Below are 6,800 nucleotides of genomic sequence, written 5' to 3' on the forward strand. Positions count from 1 at the left end.
TCCTTGAAGTGCTACAGGATTGCAGGTGTGAGCCACCGTGCTTGTACCTTTCTCTTGCGAGCTCTCACTCTAGTCATTAGGAATCTCAGTCTCAATGTTTGATTTGTAAGGAGGCCTCTTGTGCCTTGCCAGTTGCATCATCAGTCCACTCTTAGATCCAAAAGAAAAAAAAAAAAAAGAATCTGTCCTTTCCTCATTCTTGCCACTGCCCTTTTCTCTTAAACATCATACTAAATTCAGGCACATCTTAGAAATGCAACTCATGTTCCATGGGTTTCTGATTTCTAACTGGGAACTCAATTTGTAGTCCAGGGACAGGATTTTGAAGGGAGTAAGTATCAAACATGGGGCTAGGAGTCAGAGCTCTGTTCCCATCTCCTTTTCCTTGCTCCCCTGACCTGGGCTTCTGGAGTGCCAGCTCCCAGAGACATCACTAAGGATCAGTGGCAAGCTTCAACTCAGTAACCATCTAGTTGTGGGTCTTGGGGGAGTATACAGATGGTAAGAAATTCCACTTTGGGCCAGACAAGCATCCTATCTAGCCCAGTGTTCTGTCTGTGAAGTAGAAGGTAGGGTTCTTCCATGGAATTGGCCTCATAGGTTAAGCACTCCAAACATCTCTGAATTCCTTTTGACAGAGAGATCAACTGTGAGTTCGCATTTGCCAGTTTTCTTTTTTTTACCCATATGGGTGTCTAGGTTCGAGTTCCAATGTTTACTCTCCCTTTTCATCTGTCTGCATATTTTCATCTGTCTGCAAACAATTTCCCTGAAGCTTCAAGAGGAATCCTCTTGTGAAAATGTTCATATGATATTATGATTCAGCTTCCTTCCCTGTCCTTGGGAAAGAGTATATTCACCCTTGGAGAAGGCATGAGGAATCATAAAACCAGATCTTTTCTCCCAAGTCAGTCAAGAAATGTTCACTGAAATGTTGCTGTGGTAAAAATAAAAGTGATTTTATGATATTCAGATGCATTTGCCTTCCCTTCTGTGTCATTGCTGAAAGCTCTTATTATGTCAAATAGTTGCATTTTATAACTTTTCTTTTTTTTTTTTTTTTACATGGAGTCGCACTGTGTTGCCCATGCTGGAGTGCAGTGGCGTGATTTCGGTTCGTGTCAACCTTCAACCTCAGGTCAAGCAATTCTCTGCCTCAGCCTCGCAAGTAACTGCGATTACAAGTGCCTACCACCATGCCCAGCTAACTTTTTGTGTTTTTAGTGGAGACAGGGTTTCACCATCTTGGCCAGGCTGGTCTTGAAGTCCTGACCTTGTGATCCACCCACCTTGGCCTCCTAAAGTGCTGGGATTACAGGTATGAGCCACCGCTCCCGGCTGCATTTTATAACTTTAAGTACAATTTCTAAGGGAATAACACGGTGTTGATAGCATAAACAACCAGCCCAGGTTAGGGTGTGCATTAGCTCAGGGCAGCAGCCTATTTTACCTGTTTCAAAAGTGAAAATCAGGCCGGCGGCGGTGGCTCACATCTGCAATCCCAGCACTTTGGGAGACTGAGGTGGGCGAATCACTTGAGCCCCGGAGTTTGCAAATAGCTGGGGCAACATGGCGAAACCCCATTTCTTAACCCACATCTAGTGGCACGTTCCTGTATTCCCAGCTACTTGAGAGTCTGAGGTGGGAGGATCACTTGAGTGCGGGAGGTGGAGGGTCGCAGCGAGTTGAGATCATGCACTGCACTCCAGCCTGGGCTACAGAGCCAGACCCTGTCCGAAAAACAAATCAAAGGAAACAAAAACGAAAACTAGAGTTCAGATTTCCAGATAGAGAGAGGTGCATAGCTTTCCAAATAGCAGATACTAGCCAGAAAAAACGGTGGCATCAGACAGCAGAGGGAAAACATTTTCCCATTCTTCCCAGACCTCCTCTGAGTCTGGTGTTATAGATTAAGAGTAAAAATAACCCTTTGGTTTCATCACATGCAAGGCTGTGGGGATACAGCGGTGAACAAAACATTGTCCCTGGCTTCCACAAATGTATTAGGAAAGCTATTTAGACAAACAAGTAGGAGATTACATTTGTGCATGAACTCCTATGACTGGGAAGACAGATTGTTATGAGAAAGCATAACTCGGATCAAGGAAGGCTTCCTGGAGGGACATGAAATATCTTGACTTTGCAAAAGAGCATCATCCCCGAACATGACCTTTTCAACCTGGATGTTTCCACTAGGTGGAGCTACTGCTCTCTCATCCGGTGAGTCTAGCTGATGTGCACTTTTGGGGTGAGCATTTGGGGAAGTAAGTTAAGAAGCAGGTTTCAGAGACAGGAGTATAGAGCCGCCCCATCTGGGGATCCCTGGCTAAGGGGCAGCCAGGATCAGCTGCATCAGGGCTGTAGTTATCCTGTATCTGCAAATGCTGCCTCATGGCCTCAGTGCCTTGAAGCAGAGCAGTCCAAAAAGGAAGGGAAAAATGAGCCAGGCGTGGTGGTGTGCACCTGTAATCCCAGCTACTGGGAGGCTGGGAGCCAGGAGAATGGCGGGGCAGGTTGCTTAGTGAGCGAGATGAGGCGTGCGCCCGGCCTGGGCAACCCAGTAGGACTGCCACGTCTTGAAGAAAATTAAAGCAAAAACAAACAAACAAATACAAAACAAAACCAAACAAAACCAAAAAGGGAGGAAGAAGGGGGCCACTTGGACTTTCCCTACAGTTTCCAGCAGGGAGAGCCTGGAGGCTTAGCCGGCTGCTGCCTTTGCTTGTCACTGCCACAGGGTGTCAGTGTTGACAGATGGTCCCACACAGTACCATCAAACCAAGTGGTCTGCGATCCGGGACCCAGCTTGTGGATCCTGAGGAGGGAGGTCCTTCTTCGGGCCTAGTCCAGCTGTGGGTGTCACTGCTTGGGTTTTCCAGGGTTCGGTTTCTTTGAAGGATATTCCCCACTGCCAGGGGTCAGGCGCCCCTTCTCTTTGACTCTCTCTCTCTTTTTTTTTTTTTTGGAGACCGAGTCTCACACCTCTGTCTGGGCTGGGTGCGGTGAATCGGCTCACTGCAAATTCCACCCGGCCAAACGATTTTCTACCTCAGCCTGGGTAGCTGGGATTACCACAGGTGTGCGCCATCCGCGCCTGGCCTTCTAATTTTTGCCACTGGTAGAGATAGGGTTTCATGGTGTTGTGGCCTTGTTTGGTATAAACTCCTGACCCTCAGGTGATACCCACCTCCCAAAGATGCTGGGTTTCAGGCTGAGCCACCAGCACCCGGCTTCACTGATTCTTAAAGCAGGAAGGGTCTCACATCTCTCTTCCAGTATAATAGAGCTTCTGAGGGTAGCTGCCTTCATTGTCTATAGGAGGAGGCGCTAACCCCTAAATGGTTTTGATCATATTGTTTCTGAACATTATAACAATCAGCTTAGGCTTAAGTTACAGCTACCTTGATTATCTCCAGAGGAAGAGTGGCCTTTAATGCTCCAAAAGTTTATCGTCTTTATTATTATTTTTGAGACAGAATCTTGCTCAGCCACCCAGCTGGAGTGCAGTGGCCTGATCGGCTCAGTGCAACTCTGCCTCCTGGGCTGGAATTCTTGTATATTAGCTAGAATAGGTGTGCACACACACCTGGCTAATTTTTATATATTTAGTAGAGATGGGGTGCCACCATGTTGGCCAGGCTGGTCTCGAACTTCTGACCTCCTCCCGGCTCAGCCTCCCAAAGTGCTGAGATTACAGGTGTGAACCACGGTGCCTGGCCATTTATCCTCTCAAGGATGGTCAGGGTGGCATTCTGGTGTCTTTCTCTCTAGACCGAGAAAGCATAAGTTATATCTTTAGTGGGACTTCTTACCATAGGATTAATAATAGTATTTACCTTAGAGTTATGAATTTAGAAAGAAATGGCCCGTGGCCACGCGGCAAAAAGTAACATGGAGACATGTGTTCACATTTGTTGGTTTTTATTAATACACTGATAATTCTGGTGGGAATTAAGCACATCATTATAATCACAGTGACTCGAGATAAATCCATGTGAAAACTTTGAGGGCCCTTAAAGTCATAGACACTGTGCACACAGCTTTGATTTTCTAGTCTTTTTTCTTAGCCCTGCACTTTCCCCAGTTTGGTCCCCTAAGATTTAGAACTACTAGTAGGGTGACCAGTCCTATTAGCTGAGTTTGCATTGAGCTGAGGGATTCTTCAAGGAACGTGGGACTTTTAGTGTTGACAGTGAGAAAGTCTCCTGAAAACCAGGACAAGTTGGTAACCCTAATCCCAGCGGTGCTCATTTTGTGCCTCAGCATCCAGGGCCTTCTGAATTAAAGAAGCAGCCAGGCAAAGTATCAGCTTATCTTGGCCTAGAAGCCCAGACCTGATAATTCAGAAGAAGGAGCGGACAGTTCACGCTCTGTATGTATAAAGGGAAAAAACCCACCATGTATATTTCGACAATGCTCACGGAAGAAATTCAGAAGTGGTCATTTTTAGGTTAGGGTAAATTCAGAAAAATGACAGAGTCAGGAAAACATTATCCCAGAGTCAGGAGCTTGGCAGGCTCTGCCTACTAATTTCTTCCTTTTCCAGTCTTGCTAATCTTATCTTCAGGAGGGTTTCGTAGAAAAATACCATTAAGGGGTCAGAGTAGCGGTGGCTCATGCCTATAATCCTAGCACTTTGGGAGGCCGAGGCGAGTGAATACCTTGAGGCCAGGAGTTTGAGACTAGCCTGGCCAACATGGTGAAACCCTGTCTTTACTAAAAATACAAAACGTAGTCCTGTCTGGGTGGTGCGCTTATAATGCTACTCAGGAGGCTGAGGCGAGATCATTTGAACCCAGGAGGTGGAGGTTGCAGTGAGCTGAGATTGCACCACCACGCTGGCAGCCCTCCCAATATAAAAACAAAATAGACTATTAACATTTTTTGGTTGTGAGAAGATATAAAATTTCCATCTTAACCATTTCGCGTATATATAGTTCAGTCACGTCAAGTACATTCCACATTGTCATTACGATATACACACACCATCCATCTTTTGAGAACCCTTTTCATCTTGCACAGTCTAAACCCTTTGCTCGGTGTTAGCTCCTATTCCCTTCCTCCCATAGCCTCTGGCGTCCGCATCCTACTTTTTGTCTCTATGAATTTGACTGCTCTGAGTACCTCATATGACTGATATCAGACAGTATTTGTCTTTTTGTGACTGGCTCAGAAACACATTTTAGATGACTGGTTGGAATTAGGGCAGGTGGAACCACAACTGGCCCAGGCCTCTCATCTTTTTCTTCTTTTTCCCTGTTCCACAAATACAACAGCTGTGGACACGTGGTCTCATCTCTGCGGTCCCTAACACAGTGGTTCTCAACCTTGTTTACACATTAGAATCACCTGGGAAAGTTTTCAAACTACTCTTGCCTGTACCAGATTCCAGGCTAATTATGTCAGAATCTCGGAGAGTGAGGGCTTACGTATGCATAGTTTACAAAACACCTTAGGCATCTCAAATTTGCAGTGGAAATTGCTGTCCGCAAGTTGATGAGCTGAAAAGTATGGAATAACAGTGGGTAAATCAAAAGAGTTTAAAAGCAGATGGTCTTTAAGGTATTTTTATATTGTAAAATGTGCAAAGTCATGGAGTATCTTTCTAATTCTCAACCAGCAGTGGTTGAGTGGATTCACCTACACCCGAGGGGAGCTGGGCGGACAGTCTCTGGAGTGTTGCTCCCCCTGCAGTTCAGTTATATGTTACAACCACCCCACTTTAGAACCCTCTTAGTCACCCATGCAGGCGCTGGACATTGTCATTCCCCTGTCACGTGCAGTCAACGACAGTACCCCACTAAGATGGCTCCACCTTTAACTAAAAACCATGAAGCCAAGAGATAATGATAATTGTGCTCATTCCATTGACTTCTAAAGACCGTGAGATTTCTAAATAATTTTAAGGCCGAATGAAGGACATTGCAGGAATATTGATTCCAGCTCCGTACAAGAAATAGTTTTCTGCAGTGAGAGTGGTTTAATAGAATGAGGAGCCTTGTGAAAGTGGTTCCCTTTGGTTCTAGTGCTACACACTTGTATTTGGAATATTGACTTTAGTGGATGCCGGAGGATAAGATTCCCAAAGTAGAAGAAACTAGACTGAAGCATGACCCTTCTAACTCCAAAATACCATGAGTTTTGAAAGCCAGATCTAGTAGAAGGCAGTAGATGCAGGAATGACTTCTGGGCAGTAGCTCAAGTTCTGATTATTTCAGCTTTCAACCACTTCCAAAGACTGAGTTATTAACTGTAAAAATAGCCAAAATAAATTTCAGTGGTCTTGTTATCAGAAAATTTATTATAGTACATGATCAGAACTTCTAAAAGAGATTAATTAGAGTTGATTATTTGCGTGCAGAATAATTCCTGACTTCATGAAATCATTTTTGGATACTAGAGTTCCTGTGAGCATTTTAGTATCGATTTATAGGTCACCAGTCACTTAGCCAAAGTGCTTGGGAGAGTAAAATCTTAACCCTAAAGACCTAATCACCACTCTTTAGTGCTTATTTGGAAATAATAAACATCTGATATGTTTATATTTCCTTATTGTCATTAGAAAAACAATATAATTTCACTACAGGTGTTTAGACATGCCATCAGAAAACACAAAACATCCAAAAATTCAATGCAGAAATAACTACAATTTGAGTACTATAATATGTCAAAAATATCGTTGCATTTAATCCTCAAATAATCCTTGTAAAGCAATATTATTATCTCAGCTTGGTCAAGTAATTTATTCAGGAGCAACAAATTACGTACAACCCAAATCTTTCTGATTCTTTCCCTTACAC

Source organism: Papio anubis, chromosome 17 (genome assembly GCF_008728515.1).
Source record: "Papio anubis isolate 15944 chromosome 17, Panubis1.0, whole genome shotgun sequence".
Taxonomy (NCBI): domain Eukaryota; kingdom Metazoa; phylum Chordata; class Mammalia; order Primates; family Cercopithecidae; genus Papio; species Papio anubis.